The sequence below is a fragment of the Heptranchias perlo genome, chromosome 18 (genome assembly GCF_035084215.1).
Source record: "Heptranchias perlo isolate sHepPer1 chromosome 18, sHepPer1.hap1, whole genome shotgun sequence".
NCBI classification, from domain to species: domain Eukaryota; kingdom Metazoa; phylum Chordata; class Chondrichthyes; order Hexanchiformes; family Hexanchidae; genus Heptranchias; species Heptranchias perlo.
This window is the reverse complement of record NC_090342.1, coordinates 39835004-39847885: the sequence shown is the minus strand read 5'-3', so window position 1 is coordinate 39847885 and position 12882 is coordinate 39835004. Positions and strand designations below refer to the sequence as shown.

The window sequence follows — 12882 nt, the reverse complement described above, 5'->3', positions numbered from 1 at the left end:
AGATGGAAATACCATCTAAATGGGGAAGTACTTGATGGGGGTGTCGGGAATGGAAAGAATGGATTTAGGGGTCCTGGTATACAAGTCATTAAAAGCTGGCTTGTAGGCACAAAAAGAGATCAAAAAGGTTAATTGGCTTTGTCATGAGATATAGAATTAATGGACAGACAATCCTTCTGGGCCTACTGACGTGTGCACCTAGTAACAAAAATCCATATAATGTACTCTATAGGATATAAAAGTAAGGGAGTACAGCTACAGTGCTACCAAGTGCTGGTCAAACCTTATTTCTGGTATTGTGTTCAGTTTTGAGTGTTCGACCTTAAGAAGGATATACTGGCGTTGGAGAAAGTCCAGCAATATATTCAAGATTGATACGGGGGATGAAGGGACTGAATTATGATGAGAGATTTGTTAAACCTGTGTTGTAGTCCCAGAGATGAAAAGGTTAGGTTGATCTGATTGACTTTTTTAAAATAGTGAAGGGTACTGAGAAGATAGAGAGGGAAGAACACTTCCCTCCAGTAGCGGAATCTAGAAAATAGGGACATAGGGACGATAATGCCTGTAGTGCTGATGCTGCCCATATCCTAATTCACACCAAGTCCCATTCACCTATCAACGCTTTGCTTGCTGACCTACATTGGCTCCAGGTCTGGCGACGCCTCGATTTTAAAATTCTCATCCTTGTTTTCAAATCCCTCCATGGCCTCGCCCCTCACTATCTCTGTAATCTCCTCCGTTCCTTCAGATTGGAAAATTGCACAAGTCACTCTGCTTTTTAAGGAAGGTGAGAGAGGGAAATCAGGGAATTAAAGACCAGTTAGCCTAACATCTGTTGTCAGGAAATTACTCAAGTCTATAATTAGGGATAAAGTGACTGAATAGCTTGAAAATTTTCAGCTGATCAGAGATAGCCAGCATGGATTTGTAAAGGGTAGATCATGCCTGACAAACCTGATTGAATTTTTCGAAGAGGTGACTAAAGTAATGGACAGGGGAATGTCTATGGATGTTGTTTATATGGACTTCCAGAAGGCATTCGATAAAGTCCCTCATAAAGAGACTGTTAGCTAAAGTTGAAGTTCATGGAATTGAGAGCAAATTATTGACCTGGTTAGGAAATTGGCTGATCGGCAAGTGACAGAGAGTAGGGATAATGGGCAGGTACTCAAATTGGCAGGATGTGACCAGTGGTGTCCCACAGGGATCTGTGTTGGGGCCTCAACTATTCACTGTATTTATTAATGACTTAGATGACTGGATAGAGGACCACATACCCAAGTTTTCCGATGACACAAAGATAGGCAGCATTGTAAGTCGTGTTTTTTTTATTCGTTCATGGGATGTGGGCATCACTGGCGAGGCCGTCATTTATTGTTCATCCCTAATTGCCCCTGAGAAGGTGGTGGTGAGCCGCCTTCTTGAACCGCTGCAGTCCGTGTGGTGAAGGTTCTCCCACAGTGCTGTTAGGAAGGGAGTTCCAGGATTTTGACCAGCGACGATATATTTCCAAGTCGGGATGGTGTGTGACTTGGAGGGGAACGTGCAGGTGGTGCTGTTGCCATGTACCTGCTGCCCTTGTCCTTCAAGGTGGTAGAGGTCATGGGTTTGAGAGGTGCTGTTGAAGAGGCCTCGGCGAATTGCTGCAGTGCATCCTGTGGATGGTACACACTGCAGCCACTGTGCGCTGGTGGTGAAGGGAGTGAATGTTTAGGGTGGTGGATGGGGTGCCAATCAAGCGGGCTGCTTTGTCCTGGATGGTGTCGAGCTTCTTGAGTGTTGTTGGAGCGGCACTCATCCAAGCAAGTGGAGAGTATTCCATCACACTCCTGACTTGTGCCTTGTAGATGGTGGAAAGGCTTTGGGGAGTCAGGAGGTGAGTCACTCGTCGCAGAATACCCAGCCTCTGACCTGCTCTTGTAGCCACAGTATTTATGTGGCTGGTCCAGTTAAGTTTCTGGTCAATGGTGACCCCCAGGATGTTGATGGTGGGGGCCATCAGCAGCAGCTGAATGTCAAGGGGAGGTGGTTAGACTTTCTCTTGTTGGAGATGGTCATTGCCTGGCACTTGTCTGGCGCGAATGTTACTTGCCACTTATGAGCCCAAGCTTGGATGTTGTCCAGGTCTTGCTGCACGTGGGCTCGGACTGCTTCATTATTTGAGGGGTTGCGAATGGAACTGAACACTGTGTAATCATCAGTGAACATCCCCATTTCTGACCTTATGATGGAGGGAAGGTCATTGATGAAGCAGCTGAAGATGGTTGGGCCTAGGACACTGCCCTGAGGAACTCCTGCAGCAATGCCCTGGGGCTGAGATGATTGGCCTCCAACAACCACTACCATCTTCCTTTGTGCTAGGTATGACTCCAGCCACTGGAGAGTTTTCTCCCTGATTCCCATTGACTTCAATTTTACTAGGGCTCCTTGATGCCACACTCGGTCAAATGCTGCCTTGATGTCAAGGGCATTAACTCTCAACTCACCTCTGCAATTCAGCTCTTTTGTCCATGTTTGGACCAAGGCTGTAATGAGGTCTGGAGCCGAGTGGTTCTGGCGGAACCCAAACTGAGCATCGGTGAGCAGGTTATTGGTGAGTAAGTGCCACTTGATAGCACTGTCGACGACACCTTCCATCACTTTGCTGATGATTGAGAGTAGACTGATGGGGCGGTAATTGGCCGGCTTGGATTTGTCCTGCTTTTTGTGGACAGGACATACCTGGGCAATTTTCCACATTGTCGGGTAGATGCCAGTGTTGTAGCTGTACTGAAACAGCTTGGCTAGAGACGCAGCTAGTTCTGGAGCACAAGTCTTCAGCACTACAGCCGGGATGTTGTCGGGGCCCATAGCCTTTGCTGTATCCAGTGCACTCAGCCGTTTCTTGATATCACATGGAGTGAATCAAATTGGCTGAAGACTGGCTTCTGTGATGGTGGGGATATCGGGAGGAGGCAGAGATGGATCGTCCACTCGGCACTTCTGGCTGAAGATGGTTGCAAACGCTTCAGCCTTGTCTTTTGCACTCACGTGCTGGACTCCCCCATCGTTGAGGATGGGGATGTTTACAGAGCCTCCTCCTCCCGTTAGTTGTTCAATTGTCCACCACCATTCACGACTGGATGTGGCAGGACTGCAGAGCTTTGATCTGATCTGTTGGTTGTGGAATCGCTTAGCTCTGTCAATAGCATGTTGCTTCCGCTGTTTAGCATGCATGTAGTCCTGAGTTGTAGCTTCACCAGGTTGGCACCTCATTTTTAGGTACGCCTGGTGCTGCTCCTGGCATGCTCTCCTACACTCTTCATTGAACCAGGGTTGATCCCCTGGCTTGTTGGTAATGGTAGAGTGAGGAATATGCCGGGCCATGAGGTTACAGATTGTGCTGGAATACAGTTCAGCTGCTGCTGATGGCCCACAGTGCCTCATGGATGCCCAGTTTTGAGCTGCTATATCTGTTCTGAATCTATCCCATTTAGCACGGTGGTAGTGCCACACAACACGTTGGATGGTGTCCTCAGTGCGAAGACGGGACTTCATCTCAACGAGGACTGTGCGGTGGTCACTCCTACCAATACTGCATGGACAGATGCATTTGCAACAGGTAGATTGGTGAGGACGAGGTCAAGTAAGTTTTTCCCTCGTGTTGGTTCGCTCACCACCTGCCGCAGGCCCAGTCTGGCAGCTATGTCCTTCAGGACTCGGCCAGCTCGGTCAGATGGTGCTACCGAGCCACTCTTGGTGATGAACATTGAAGTCCCCCACCCAGAGTACATTCTGTGCCCTTGCTACCCTCAGTGCTTCCTCCAAGTGGTATTCAACATGGAGGAGGACTGATTCATCAGCTGAGGGAGGACAGTAGGTGGTAATCAGCAGGAGGTTTGCCCATGTTTGATCTGATGCCATGAGATTTCATGGGGTCCAGTGTCAATGTTGAGGACTCCCAAGGCCTCTCCCTCCTGATTGTATATCACTGTACCACCACCTCTGGACAGTCTGTCTGCCCGTGGGACAGGACATACCCAGGGATGGTGATGGAAGAGTCTGGGACAGTGGCTGAAAGATATGATTCTGTGAGTATGGCTATGTCAGGCTGTTGCTTGACTAGTCTGTGGGACAGCTCTCCCAATTTTGGCACAAGTCCCCAGATGTTAGTGAGGAGGACTTTGCAGGGTCGACTGGGCTTGGTTTGCAGTTGTTGTGTCCGGTGCCTAGTGGTCCGATGCCGGGTGGTCCTTCTGGTTTTATTCTTATTATGACTATTTTTAGTGAGATTTTACAACTGAGTGGCTTGCTAGGCCATTTCAGAGGGCAATTAAGAATCAACCACATTGCTGTGGGCCTGGAGTCGCATATCGGCCAGACCGGGTAAGGACGGCAGGTTTCCTTCCCTGAAGGACATTAGTGAACCAGATGGGTTTTTACGACAATCCGGTAGTTTTATGGCCACCATTACTGATACTAGTATTTTAATTCCAGATTTTATTTCATTCATTGAATTTAAATTCCCCAGCTGCCGTGGCGGGATTTGAACTCACGACTCCGGATTATTAGTCCAGGCCTCTGGATTACTAGTCCAGTAACAACCACTATGCTACCATACCTGGAAGCATAAAATTACAGAGTTATTAATAGATTACGAGAATGGGCAAAACTGTAGCAAATGGATTTCAGTGTAGGCAAATGTGAGGTCATCCACTTTGGACCTAAACAGGAAAGATCAGAGTACTTTCTAAATGGTGAAAAGCTCAAAACAGTGGAGGTCCAAAGAGACTTAGGGGTCCATGTACATAGATCATTAAAATGTCATGGACAGGTACAGAAAATAATCAATTCTGGCCTCTTGCGCATCCCCAATTTTCATTGCTTCATCAAGGATGGCCATGCCGTCTGCTGTCTAGGCCCTAAGCTCTGGAATTCCCTCTCGAACCCCCTCAGCTTCTCTATCTCTCTCTCCTCCATTTAAAAACTACCTCTTTGACCAAGCTTTTGGTCACCTGTCCTAATATCATCTTATGTGACTCGGTGTCAAATTTTGTTTGATAACGCTCCTGTGAAGCGCCTGAAGACGTTCTACTACGTTAAAGGTGCTATATAAATGCAAGTTGTTCCATATCGAGTGCAGACAACCTGTTGTCAGGTGCTGAAGCCTGTTATGTGCCTTGCTATACTACTGCGTCACCCTGAATATGACTGAGGGCCTGTCTATAAATAGGATCATGCATTAGGATCATTAAGGCCTCAAAAATAATGTTAATGAGGTTGAGGCCCCATAATGAAGTCTCGGCATTTGAACAGTACCCATACAAGATAGGTGCTGGATCGTTAGTGTGTTCAGCTACCTCGGTTCCAGTTCCTTAAAGAGGAGCCTATTTGGTAAAAGAAAGAAGAAAGGCTTGCATTTATATCGTGCTTTTCATGACCTCAGGACGTCCCAAAGCGCTTTATAGCCAATGAAGTACTTTTGAAGTGTAGTCACAGTTGTAATGTAGGAAACAGGGCAGCCAATTTGCACACAGCAAGCTCCCATAAAAAGCAGTGTGATAATGACAAGATAATCTGTTCTAGTGATGTTGGTTGACGGATAAATATTGGCCAGGATATGAATTGGTAGTTGCATCAAGTAGCTACTCATACACCTGGGAATTTCTTTGTTTATCTGGTTTCCTTGGGTTTCGTTACTGCAGCAATGTACATCAAACCGCACTCCATCTGTGAGTATCAGCTGAGGGAACTGTTAATTGACCTCTGCCTAAATGACTCTGTGGCATCCAGCTGCCCTTCCCCCTTTATCTTCTGGCTCTGGAGGAGGACGGGGAGAGTTAGCATAAGCATGCAATGCGAGACTGCCTAGGTATCCAATCTCATGTGCCTTACACAACCTCGTCCTACAAAGGGCTGTTGGCTGGAACAGGTGGAGAAGAACACCTGCTTCAACTATTGGGCATCAGGCACATTTATATAAGACATGCTGCATGCTGTACCTTGTGTTGGCTGTGTGCTTCGTTCATATTACGTGGGCTACAGGACAAACGCATTGGCCTGGCAGCAGCAAAGGAGGCAGTGCTAAAACATGGGCATATGGTGTATTTGGAAAGTAGGTGAACAGCTGATAGAAGGCCATGCATACTCCCTCTCAAGTTCACAATGAGGTGCTGTTAAGAAGCATTGTAACAGTGTAAAATTAAGCAAATTGTGAGCACACTTACCTTGGCAACCTTTTAAGAGACCAGCACATTTCTTCCTAAGCTGCTCCCATGATCTGGTCACAGGTGAAACTCTTTCTGCTGCCTAAATTTAGGATGCTCTCGCACTACTCTTTAAAGGGGGATGTTTCTCTGCTTTAAACAAACACCCTCCTCTAGCACTTGTAAAAATGTCTTCAGTAGTATCCTTTTTAATCAGGACTTGTAACAAAAAAATTAAAGGATAAGATACAGACACTCTTATGGGAACAACACAATCAGTTGGCAGGAAAAGAAATATATTACATAATTCTAAGGTATCTTATTCAAGTTTGTGTTTTGCTGAAATTGCACTGCTACATTTGATGTAGAAAGCAAAAGTGGGATTGCAGGTAAACGCGGGATGTAAACGGGCCGGGCCTCTCACGGAGAGTCCCAGGCAGATGGCCCATGCGTCCCACCAACTTCCTGCCCAGGAGTTCAAATTCCCCCTTTTATCCACAGGCCCAGATCCAGATCTAGATCCAGATGCCTTTACTCTTCACTCTGAGATCCAGTTCAAACCAACACTTAATGAAGAATTTGCCAGTAAGGCTGCGGTGTTCACAAGAAAACAGTGAATTGAAAAGTTACATCATGCTGCAGATACCAGTTTGGCAATTTGACAAATTCAGCCCATTGTTTACTGATTGGAGAATCAACAGACAACTACTCACAGGGCATGGCGACAAGAACATAACTAATGTTTGCTATTGATTTTTAAATAGCTGTCTTCCTTTATTATTTATTTTTAAATGTAATTTCCCTGCACTCTTATTTCTCCCAATGGTGCCACTTTTACTTTTTATTTTATATTTAAAGAATTAGGGAATCAATTCCCTAATCCAGCCAGTCTTCATTCCCTCTCTGAGTCAAATAGATGGATGTGATAGTAAGAAGTCAATAGCTTCATGAGAAAAGAGGATAAAATTGACGAGCAAAACAAGCTTACCGAAAAGAAAAGATTTGTGATGCGGCAGATCTAATGTTTTCTGTGACTTACCCTGGTATCTCTGCAGTGTCGTTTTCATGATAAATTGTTTCATGAGCTAAACCTACCCACAAGCTCCGTCCTGAGTAATTTTAACTGAGAGTAGTAGGTGAGACTTTCTGATGTATATAGGCCCTGGTTAATTTAGAATTGGACTCTAAACTGGTAGAGAACCACCAATAAATAGTGGTTCATCAATGGAATTCTTGCAGCATTTTTCCAATTACAGATCCCTCCAGTGGAATTACCTGGAATATCGTAGTTAGGCTCCATTAATGTCACTTCCTTGACTGCCAGTTTGCAAATGATGAGAATCCAATTTACATCGAGTCTACAGTACAGAAACAGGCCATTACAGTAGGTTTTGCAGCTCTTGGCCAATCAAATTGGCTTTTGGCTGGTGGAAACAAACTAAATCCACAGCATAAATCAACATTTAGAAAGGCACGGATTAATCAAGGACAATCAGCATGGATTTGTTCAGGGAAGGTCGTGTCTGACTAACTTGATTGAATTTTTTGAGCATGTAACAAGGAGGGTCGATGAGGGTAACGCTTTTGATGTAGTGTACATTGATTTTAGCAAGGCTTTTGACAAGGTCCCACTGGTCAAAAAAGTAAAAGCCCATGGGATTCAATGGAACGTGACTAGTTGGATCCAAAATTGGTTCAGTGGCAGGAAGCAAAGGGTAATGGTTGATGAGTGTTTTTGCGACTGGAAGGCTGATTTCAGTGGGGTCCCGCAAGGCTCAGTACTGGGTCCCTTGCTTTCTGTGGTATATATTAATGATTTGGACTTGAATGTAGGGGGCTTGATCAAAAAGTTTGCAGATGATACAAAAATTGGCCGTGTGGTTGATAGTGAGGAGGAAAGTTGTAGACTGCAGGAAGATATCAGGTGGGCAGAAAAAGATGTCAGGTGGGCAAAAAAGTGGCAAATGGAATTCACTCCGGAGAAGTGTGAGGTAATGCATTTGGGGAGGGCAAACAAGGCGAGGGAGTACACAGTAAATGGAAGGATGCTGAGAGGTGTAGAAGAACAAAGTGACCTTGGAGTGCATGTCCACACATTCCTGAAGGTAGCAGGATAGGTAGATAAGGTGATTAAAAAGGCATACGGGATGCTTTCCTTTATTCGAATATAAGAGCAGGGAGTTTATGCTAGAACTGTATAAAATATTGGTTAGGCCACAGCTTGAGTACTGTGTACAGTTCTGGTTACCACATTACAGGAAAGATGTGATTGCACTAGAGAGGGTACAAAGGAGATTTACGAGGATGTTGCCAGGACTGGAGAATTTTATCTATGAGAAAAGATTGGATAGGCTGGGGTTGTTTTCTTTGGAACAAAGGAGGCTGAGGGGTGATTTAATTGAGATATATAAAATTATGACGGGACTAGATAGAGTGGATAGGGAGGACCTATTTCCCTTCGCAGAAGGGTCGGTGACCAGGGGTGGTAGATTTAAAGTAATTGGTAGAAAGATTAGATGGGGGCTGAGGAGAAATTTTTTCACCCAGTGGGTGGTGGGGGTCTGGAACTTGCTGCCTGAAAGGGTGGTCAAGAAACCCTCAACTCATTTAAAAAGTACTTGGATGTGCCCTTGAAGTGCCATAACCTACAGGGCTACGGACCGAGTGCTGGAAAGTATGATTAAGCTGGATAGCTCTTTCAAGGCCGGCACAGACACGATGGGCCGAATGGCCTCCTTCTGTGGCATAACTTTCTATGATTCTATGACCCAACTGGTTTATGCTGGTGTTTATGCTCCACACGAACCTCCTCCCTCCCTCCTTCATCTAACCCTATCAGCATACTCTTCTATTCCTTTCTCCCTCATGTGCTTATCCAGCTTCCCCTTAAATGTATCTATGCCATTTGCCTCAACTATTCCTTGTGGTAGCGAGTTCCACATTCTTACCAATCTTTGCGTAAAGAAGTTTCTCCTGAATTCCCTATTGGATTTATTAGTGACTATATTATATTGCTGACCTCTAGCTTTGGACTCCCCCACAACTGGAAACATTTCCTCTATATCTACCCTATCAAACCCTTTCATTATCTTAAAAACCTCTATCAGGTCACCCCTCAGCTTCTTTTCTAAAGAAAAGAGCCCCAGCCTGTTCAGCCTTTCCTGATAAGTATATCCTTTCAATTCTGGTATCATCCTTGTGAATCTTTTTTGTACCTTCTCCAATGCCTCTATATCCTTTTTATAATATGGAGACCAGAACTGTGCACAGTACTCCAGATGTTGTCTATTCAAGGTTCTATACAAGTTTAACATAACTTCTCTGCATTTCAATTCTATCCCCCTAAAAATGAACCCCAGTGCTTGGCTTGCCTTTTAATGGCCTAGTCAACCTGCATTGCTACTTTTAGTGATTTGTGTATCTGTACCCCATTTAGAGTCTTATTATCCAAGCGGTAGGTGCCTTCCTTATTCTTCCTACCAAAATGCACCATATTGAAATTCATTTGCCAATTGCATGCCCGTTCTCCAAGTTTATTAATGTCTTTGTGCGTTTTGATGCATTCTTCCTTTGTAGCAACTACACCCCCAAATTTGGTGGTGTCTGCAAATTTTGAAATTGTACTTCCGATTCCCGAGTCTAAATTGTTATTGTAAATTGTGAACAACGGTGGTCCCAGCACCGATCCCTGTGGAACACCACTTCCCACCTTTTGCCAGTCTGAGTAGCTACTCTTAACCCCTACCTTCTGTTTTCTGTTTTGTAGCCAGCTTGCTAGCCATTCTGTTACCTATCCCTTGACTCCACATGCTCTGACCTTAGTTATGAGTCTACCTTATCAAAGACCTTTTGAAAATCGAAATACATTACATCTACTACATTACCCTTGGCTACTCTTTCTGTTATTTCTTCAAAGAATTCATTAAGGTTGGTCAAGTATGACTTTCCCTTCTGAAATCTGTGCTGACTACTCTTATATTTTCGTTTTCTAGATGTTTTTCTATTACCTGTTTGAGTAAAGAATCTTTCCTACCACTGATGTTAAGCTAACTGGTCTATAGTTCCCTGGACTTATTCTATCTCCCTTTTTAAATATAGGAATAACATTTGCTGTCCACCTGTTCTCTGGCCCTATTTGCTCTTCTAATGAATTCTTATGTATATGTAATAGTGCCTCTCCTATCTCTTCCCTAACTTCTTTTAATATGCATGGATGCAATCCATCCAGTCCAGAGGTTGTATCCTCTCTAAGTTTGATTTGTTCATCAATTATCTTCTCCCTTTCTATCTTAAATGTCTTTATATCTTTTTTGATCTCTTCTTCTAATGTCCTGCCCACCTTGTTAGTCTCCCTGGTAAATACTGAGGCAAAGTTACTATTCAATATTCTGCCATTTTGCTATCATTACCTGTGAGTTTAACTTATGCATCCCTTTGTGGTCCTATCCTGATTTTTCCTTTGTTATTTATATGTCTGTAGAATACTTCACTCTTTCTTTTTATATTCCTTGATAATTTAATTTCATAATTCCTCTTTGCCTTCCTAATTGTTTTCTTGACTTCTTTCCTAATCTCTTCGTATTCCCTTTTGTCATCCTTTCCTTCATTATGCATGTTCTTAGACACTGCCTTTTTCTTTATTCATCCATGGTGTTTCATTTGTTTTTTAGAGGAATATATTTCTCCTGAACGCTATTGATCACCATTTTAAATATTCCCACTGCTGTTCTATTTCTTTGTCAATTTTTTTTTCAGTTTACCTTCCCTAGTTCCATTCTCATCCCCTCAAAATTAGCTGTTTGTCCAATCTGTTACATTAGTCTTTGGCTTACTTATGACTTTCTCAATCATTATTTTAGACCGTATTATGTTATGATCGCTATTCCTTAGATGTTCCCCAATGCTTACTTCTCTTACCTGCACTAGTTCATTTCCCATTACTAGACCCAGCAGTGAGTCTTCTCTTGTTGGGCTTCTCACATACTGGGTAAGAAAGCCGTCTGTACACAATGTAAAAACTCCATTCCCCATTCCCCTTTCCCCTTTCCCTACCTCTTGCCAGTTTATTTGGGGGTAGTTGAAATCTCCCATGATTATTATTCAATGTTTTTTACCAATTTCATAGATTTGTCTACATATTTCTTCCTCCACTTTCCTTCCTCTTTTAGATGGTCTGTAGAACTGTATTAATGTGATTGATCCCTTATCCTTTGTCTCAATTCATATGGACTCAGTTTCTATCTTAATGTTACTTATGTCCCTTTTTTTCGATTGCCATTATGTTGTCTCTAAATAACACAGCTACTCCACCCCTCCTTCCTTCCCTATCCTTTCTAAATATGCTATACCCTGCAATATTTTAACTGCCAGTCCTGATCTTTATGTAGCCATGCTTCAGTTGTCCCTATTACATCTGGCTCCTCGCTATGAATTATTGCCCCCAGTTCCCCTGTTTTGTTTAAGAAGCTGTGCACGTTGCTGTACAGGCAATTAAATTTGTTTTTAATAATTGTTCCCCTCATTTTATTTTTGCATCATTTTGTACTTGTGTTCTGTAACTGTATTTGTTCCCTGACCGTTTGTTACCCTTATTCCTTACCTTGGTCTGACCTTTACTCTCATCTCCTATTTCTTTTATTTTCAGACTTGTTATTTTCATCAGATCTCTCACTATAAATTCTGATACACAGTGCTGGCCAGATATCGAGTGTTGGTAAACCTTGGTATTATGTTTCCCTGCACTCTTAGCAGGGAGACACAAAGAGGAGAAGGAGAGGAAATAAATAAAATAACTTATATTAACTTGGATGAAGTTAGAATTGGGCTCGACTGTGATACCCCCATTGTTGAATAGCCTGCCAACACTCACTGTCTTGGTTCACACATCAGTAATGGCTAGTAGGGCGAGGGCTGTCAGTGATTGTGGAACCATATCTAATATGGGTCAACGCCTTCATGAGAGAAGGGGAAAGTAAAATGCCCTAATTGGTAAATCCAGGGACATTATCTGGAGTTCTCTGGATTTAGTAGAAGTTCATAAAATTGGAAATTTTAACAGGCTGGAATTGTCAACTTTCCCTGAGCTCGGCCTGCTTGTAAAAGGATGATTGGTACAGCTAGGTGGTTCAGTGCTTTTGGGGCAGTGCCACGGATGATAAGATCTGTGTTCAAGTCCAAAGGTAGTGCCTGGGCTCAACCATTACATAGAGGAATGGACCATAAAATCCACAGGGATGTCCAAGGTTGCCTGAATGGTCTTTCACCCAGACTCTGAGTGCACAGCACAGGGACATATGAATGGGGAGAAATTTTTAAGCTCCCATCACTCTGTTCAGCAATGATTTGACACTTATCAAAACCTTGGGAGTGGATCAACATTTCTAGCTATAAACAGAGGTGGGCTGGAACGATACTGTGATTTGGACCTGGAGATTGGATACAATGGGCTTGAGATGCAGGTCAGGCTTAATCAAATCTAAATTTTAAGTTGGCTGATTTGTCTGCCCCTTCTTTTAAATATATTTTAATTAAACCCCTTTGCCATAGAAGAAGAAAGTTAAAATTGAGTCCATTGAGATGGATTTAGATTTTTTGAATTTTATCATTTCAAATTGTTCCAGACGAGGAGTCCCACCACTGCCCATACCCATACGTGCAGAGACCAGTGTTGTTTGGTAATGTCTGAACTTGACTA

The 12882-nt window shown here is 43.4% G+C and overlaps 1 protein-coding gene across 1 annotated transcript in view; it reads left to right on the top strand.

Moving 5' to 3' along the window:
- Positions 1-12882, top strand: part of LOC137334787 (protein bicaudal D homolog 1-like) — a 252771-nt gene that overhangs the window by 187878 nt on the left and 52011 nt on the right. The window lies entirely within an intron of this gene.